This window comes from Coregonus lavaretus, assembly GCF_964263955.1.
Source record: "Coregonus lavaretus genome assembly, chromosome: 10".
NCBI classification, from domain to species: Eukaryota; Metazoa; Chordata; class Actinopteri; order Salmoniformes; family Salmonidae; genus Coregonus; species Coregonus lavaretus.
In genome coordinates, this window is record NC_139997.1 from 3,095,302 (window position 1) to 3,102,287 (window position 6,986).

A 6,986-nucleotide genomic window follows, 5' to 3' on the forward strand; every position below is an offset into this window, starting at 1 on the left:
GTAGTGTAATATACTGACTTCTACCTGCTGTAGTGTAATATACTGACTTCTACCTGCTGTAGTGTAATATACTGACTTCTACCTGCTGTAGTGTAATATACTGACTTCTACCTGATGTAGTGTAATATACTGACTTCTACCTGCTGTAGTGTAATATACTGACTTCTACCTGCTGTAGTGTAATATATGGACTTCTACCTGATGTAGTATAATATAATGACTTCTACCTGCTGTAGTATAATATACTGATTTCTACCTGCTGTAGTGTAATATAATGACTTCTACCTGCTGTAGTATAATATAATGACTTCTACCTGCTGTAGTATAATATACTGATTTCTACCTGCTGTAGTGTAATATACTGACTTCTACCTGCTGTAGCATAATATACTGACTTCTACCTGCTGTAGTATAATATAATGACTTCTACCTGCTGTAGTGTAATATACTGACTTCTACCTGCTGTAGTATAATATAATGACTTCTACCTGCTGTAGTATAATATACTGACTTCTTTCTACCTGCTGTAGTATAATATACTGACTTCTACCTGCTGTAGTATAATATACTGACTTCTACCTGCTGTAGTGTAATATACTGACTTCTACCTGCTGTAGTATAATATAATGACTTCTACCTGCTGTAGTATAATATACTGATTTCTACCTGCTGTAGTGTAATATACTGACTTCTACCTGCTGTAGTATAATATACTGACTTCTACCTGCTGTAGTGTAATATACTGACTTCTACCTGCTGTAGTATAATATAATGACTTCTACCTGCTGTAGTATAATATACTGATTTCTACCTGCTGTAGTGTAATATACTGACTTCTACCTGCTGTAGTGTAATATACTGACTTCTACCTGCTGTAGTGTAATATACTGACTTCTACCTGCTGTAGTGTAATATACTGACTTCTACCTGCTGTAGTGTAATATACTGACTTCTACCTGATGTAGTGTAATATACTGACTTCTACCTGCTGTAGTGTAATATACTGACTTCTACCTGCTGTAGTGTAATATATGGACTTCTACCTGATGTAGTATAATATAATGACTTCTACCTGCTGTAGTATAATATACTGATTTCTACCTGCTGTAGTGTAATATAATGACTTCTACCTGCTGTAGTATAATATAATGACTTCTACCTGCTGTAGTATAATATACTGATTTCTACCTGCTGTAGTGTAATATACTGACTTCTACCTGCTGTAGCATAATATACTGACTTCTACCTGCTGTAGTATAATATAATGACTTCTACCTGCTGTAGTGTAATATACTGACTTCTACCTGCTGTAGTATAATATAATGACTTCTACCTGCTGTAGTATAATATACTGACTTCTTTCTACCTGCTGTAGTATAATATACTGACTTCTACCTGCTGTAGTATAATATACTGACTTCTACCTGCTGTAGTGTAATATACTGACTTCTACCTGCTGTAGTATAATATAATGACTTCTACCTGCTGTAGTATAATATACTGATTTCTACCTGCTGTAGTGTAATATACTGACTTCTACCTGCTGTAGTGTAATACACTGACTTCTACCTGCTGTAGTGTAATATACTGACTTCTACCTGCTGTAGTGTAATATATGGACTTCTACCTGATGTAGTATAATATAATGACTTCTACCTGCTGTAGTATAATATACTGATTTCTACCTGCTGTAGTGTAATATAATGACTTCTACCTGCTGTAGTATAATATAATGACTTCTACCTGCTGTAGTATAATATACTGATTTCTACCTGCTGTAGTGTAATATACTGACTTCTACCTGCTGTAGTATAATATAATGACTTCTACCTGCTGTAGTATAATATACTGATTTCTACCTGCTGTAGTGTAATATACTGACTTCTACCTGCTGTAGCATAATATACTGACTTCTACCTGCTGTAGTATAATATAATGACTTCTACCTGCTGTAGTATAATATACTGATTTCTACCTGCTGTAGTGTAATATACTGACTTCTACCTGCTGTAGCATAATATACTGACTTCTACCTGCTGTAGTGTAATATACGGACTTCTACCTGCTGTAGTGTAATATACTGACTTCTACCTGCTGTAGTATAATATACTGACTTCTACCTGCTGTAGTGTAATATTCTGACTTCTACCTGCTGTAGTGTAATATACTGACTTCTACCTGCTGTAGTGTAATATACGGACTTCTACCTACTGTAGTGTAATATACTGACTTCTACCTGCTGTAGTGTAATATACGGACTTCTACCTACTTTAGTGTAATATACTGACTTCTACCTGCTGTAGTGTAATATACGGACTTCTACCTACTGTAGTGTAATATACTGACTTCTACCTGCTGTAGTGTAATATACTGACTTCTACCTGCTGTAGTGTAATATACGGACTTCTACCTGCTGTAGTATAATATACTGACTTCTACCTGATGTAGTGTAATATACTGACTTCTACCTGATGTAGTATAATATACTGACTTCTTTCTACCTGCTGTAGTATAATATACTGACTTCTACCTGCTGTAGTATAATATACTGACTTCTTTCTACCTGCTGTAGTGTAATATACTGACTTCTACCTGCTGTAGTGTAATATACTGACTTCTACCTGATGTAGTATAATATACTGACTTCTTTCTACCTGCTGTAGTGTAATATACTGACTTCTACCTGCTGTAGTGTAATATACTGACTTCTACCTGCTGTAGTGTAATATACTGACTTCTACCTGCTGTAGTATAATATACTGACTTCTACCTGCTGTAGTTTAATATACTGACTTCTACCTGCTGTAGTGTAATATACTGACTTCTACCTGATGTAGTGTAATATACTGACTTCTACCTGCTGTAGTATAATATAATGACTTCTACCTGCTGTAGTATAATATACTGATTTCTACCTGCTGTAGTGTAATATACTGACTTCTACCTCCTGTAGTATAATATACTGACTTCTACCTGCTGTAGTGTAATATTCTGACTTCTACCTGCTGTAGTGTAATATACTGACTTCTACCTGCTGTAGTGTAATATACGGACTTCTACCTACTGTAGTGTAATATACTGACTTCTACCTGCTGTAGTGTAATATACGGACTTCTACCTACTTTAGTGTAATATACTGACTTCTACCTGCTGTAGTGTAATATACGGACTTCTACCTACTGTAGTGTAATATACTGACTTCTACCTGCTGTAGTGTAATATACGGACTTCTACCTACTGTAGTGTAATATACTGACTTCTACCTGCTGTAGTGTAATATACTGACTTCTACCTGCTGTAGTGTAATATACTGACTTCTACCTGCTGTAGTGTAATATACGGACTTCTACCTACTGTAGTGTAATATACTGACTTCTACCTGCTGTAGTGTAATATACTGACTTCTACCTGCTGTAGTGTAATATACTGACTTCTACCTGCTGTAGTGTAATATACTGACTTCTACCTGCTGTAGTATAATATACTGACTTCTACCTGCTGTAGTATAATATACTGACTTCTACCTGCTGTAGTATAATATACTGACTTCTTTCTACCTGCTGTAGTGTAATATACTGACTTCTACCTGCTGTAGTGTAATATACTGACTTCTACCTGCTGTAGTATAATATACTGACTTCTACCTGCTGTAGTATAATATACTGACTTCTAACTGCTGTAGTATAATATACTGACTTCTACCTGCTGTAGTATAATATACTGACTTCTACCTGCTGTAGTGTAATATACTGACTTCTACCTGCTGTAGTATAATATACTGACTTCTACCTGCTGTAGTATAATATACTGACTTCTACCTGCTGTAGTATAATATACTGACTTCTACCTGCTGTAGTGTAATATACTGACTTCTACCTGCTGTAGTATAATATACTGACTTCTACCTGCTGTAGTGTAATATACTGACTTCTACCTGCTGTAGTGTAATATACTGACTTCTACCTGCTGTAGTATAATATACTGACTTCTACCTGCTGTAGTGTAATATACTGACTTCTACCTAATGTAGTGTAATATACTGACTTCTACCTGCTGTAGTATAATATACTGACTTCTACCTGCTGTAGTGTAATATACTGACTTCTACCTGCTGTAGTATAATATACTGACTTCTACCTGCTGTAGTGTAATATACTGACTTCTACCTGCTGTAGTGTAATATACTGACTTCTACCTGCTGTAGTATAATATACTGACTTCTACCTAATGTAGTGTAATATACTGACTTCTACCTGCTGTAGTGTGATATACTGACTTCTACCTGCTGTAGTGTAATATACGGACTTCTACCTGCTGTAGTGTAATATACAGACTTCTACATGCTGTAGTATAATATACTGACTTCTACCTGCTGTAGTATAATATACTGACTTCTACCTGCTGTAGTGTAATATACGGACTTCTACCTGCTGTAGTATAATATACTGACTTCTACCTACTGTAGTATAATATACTGACTTCTACCTGCTGTAGTATAATATACTGTCTTCTACCTGCTGTAGTATAATATACTGACTTCTAATTGCTGTAGTATAATATACTGACTTCTACCTGCTGCAGTGTAATATACTGACTTCTACCTGCTGTAGTGTAATATACTGACTTCTACCTGCTGTAGTATAATATACTGACTTCTACCTGCTGTAGTGTAATATACTGACTTATACCTGCTGTAGTGTAATATACTGACTTCTACCTGCTGTAGTATAATATACTGACTTCTACCTGCTGTAGTGTAATATACTGACTTCTACCTGCTGTAGTATAATATACTGACTTCTACCTGCTGTAGTATAATATACTGACTTCTACCTGCTGTAGTGTAATATACTGACTTATACCTGCTGTAGTGTAATATACTGACTTCTACCTGCTGTAGTATAATATACTGACTTCTACCTGCTGTAGTGTAATATACTGACTTCTACCTGCTGTAGTATAATATACTGACTTCTACCTGCTGTAGTATAATACACTGACTTCTACCTGCTGTAGTGTAATATACTGACTTCTACCTGCTGTAGTATAATATACAGACTTCTACCTGCTGTAGTATAATATACTGACTTCTACCTGCTGTAGTGTAATATACTGATTTCTACCTGCTGTAGTATAATATACTGACTTCTACCTGCTGTAGTGTAATATACTGACTTCTACCTAATGTAGTGTAATATACTGACTTCTACCTACTGTAGTTTAATATATACTGACTTCTAACTGCTGTAGTTTAATATATACTGACTTCTAACTGCTGTAGTATAATATACTGACTTCTACCTGCTGTAGTGTAATATACTGACTTCTACCTGCTATAGTGTAATATACTGACTTCTAACTGCTGTAGTATAATATACTGACTTCTACCTGCTGTAGTATAATATACTGACTTCTACCTGCTGTAGTGTAATATACGGACTTCTACCTACTGTAGTGTAATATACTGACTTCTACCTACTGTAGTGTAATATACTGACTTCTACCTGCTGTAGTATAATATACTGACTTCTACCTGCTGTAGTATAATATACTGACTTCTACCTGCTGTAGTGTAATATACGGACTTCTACCTACTGTAGTGTAATATACGGACTTCTACCTACTGTAGTGTAATATACTGACTTCTACCTGATGTAGTATAATATACTGACTTCTTTCTACCTGCTGTAGTATAATATACTGACTTCTACCTGCTGTAGTATAATATACTGACTTCTTTCTACCTGCTGTAGTGTAATATACTACCTTCTACCTGCTGTAGTGTAATATACTGACTTCTACCTGATGTAGTATAATATACTGACTTCTTTCTACCTGCTGTAGTGTAATATACTGACTTCTACCTGCTGTAGTGTAATATACTGACTTCTACCTGCTGTAGTGTAATATACTGACTTCTACCTGCTGTAGTGTAATATACTGACTTCTACCTGCTGTAGTGTAATATACTGTCTTCTACCTGCTGTAGTGTAATATACGGACTTCTACCTGCTGTAGTGTAATATACTGACTTCTACCTGCTGTAGTGTAATATACTGACTTCTACCTGCTGTAGTGTAATATACGGACTTCTACCTGCTGTAGTGTAATATACGGACTTCTACCTGCTGTAGTGTAATATACTGACTTCTACCTGCTGTAGTGTAATATACGGACTTCTACCTACTGTAGTGTAATATACTGTCTTCTACCTGCTGTAGCATAATATACTGACTTCTACCTGCTTAGTGTAATATACTGACTTCTACCTGGTGTAGTGTAATATACTGACTTCTACCTGCTGTAGTGTAATATACTGACTTCTACCTGCTGTAGTATAATATACTGACTTCTACCTGCTGTAGTATAATACACTGACTTCTACCTGCTGTAGTATAATATACAGACTTCTACCTGCTGTAGTATAATATACTGACTTCTACCTGCTGTAGTGTAATATACTGACTTATACCTGCTGTAGTGTAATATACTGACTTATACCTGCTGTAGTTTAATATATACTGACTTCTAACTGCTGTAGTTTAATATATACTGACTTCTAACTGCTGTAGTATAATATACTGACTTCTACCTTCTGTAGTGTAATATACTGACTTCTACCTGCTGTAGTATAATATACTGACTTCTACCTGCTGTAGTATAATATACTGACTTCTAATTGCTGTAGTATAATATACTGACTTCTACCTGCTGCAGTGTAATATACTGACTTCTACCTGCTGTAGTGTAATATACTGACTTCTACCTGCTGTAGTATAATATACTGACTTCTACCTGCTGTAGTATAATATACTGACTTCTAATTGCTGTAGTATAATATACTGACTTCTACCTGCTGTAGTGTAATATACTGACTTCTACCTGCTGTAGTATAATATACTGACTTCTACCTGCTGTAGTATAATATACTGACTTCTAATTGCTGTAGTATAATATACTGACTTCTACCTGCTGTAGTGTAATAT